Source organism: Penaeus monodon, chromosome 33, assembly GCF_015228065.2.
Source record: "Penaeus monodon isolate SGIC_2016 chromosome 33, NSTDA_Pmon_1, whole genome shotgun sequence".
Lineage (NCBI taxonomy): Eukaryota > Metazoa > Arthropoda > Malacostraca > Decapoda > Penaeidae > Penaeus > Penaeus monodon.
Window position 1 is genome coordinate 33,104,118 of NC_051418.1, and position 266 is coordinate 33,104,383.

The 266-nt window shown below is 35.3% G+C and overlaps 1 protein-coding gene across 1 annotated transcript in view; it reads left to right on the forward strand.

Annotated features, from left to right (window-relative positions):
- LOC119594342 overlaps positions 1–266 on the forward strand; it is a 65,880-nt gene that overhangs the window by 61,988 nt on the left and 3,626 nt on the right. The window lies entirely within an intron of this gene.

Genomic DNA, 266 nt, shown 5'->3' on the forward strand with positions numbered 1-266 from the left:
GCATAGAGACATTTAGACATAAGTAGGCTCTTTTCGGCTACATATCTATAAGAAGAAAAAGTTCCCAAAAGACGATCGGAGGGAGATTTTTTTATCCAGAAATGTGTCGAATCTGAAAGGTGAGTTAACAAATTATGTAGAAAATAAAACAGTTCGGTTTCAACCCCATTTAGATGTTAGTGAAATTCTAGTTAGATAGCGTAAAAATATATGCACAGGTCCCTTATACTCGTATATTTACGTACACACACAGTAGACACAGTCAG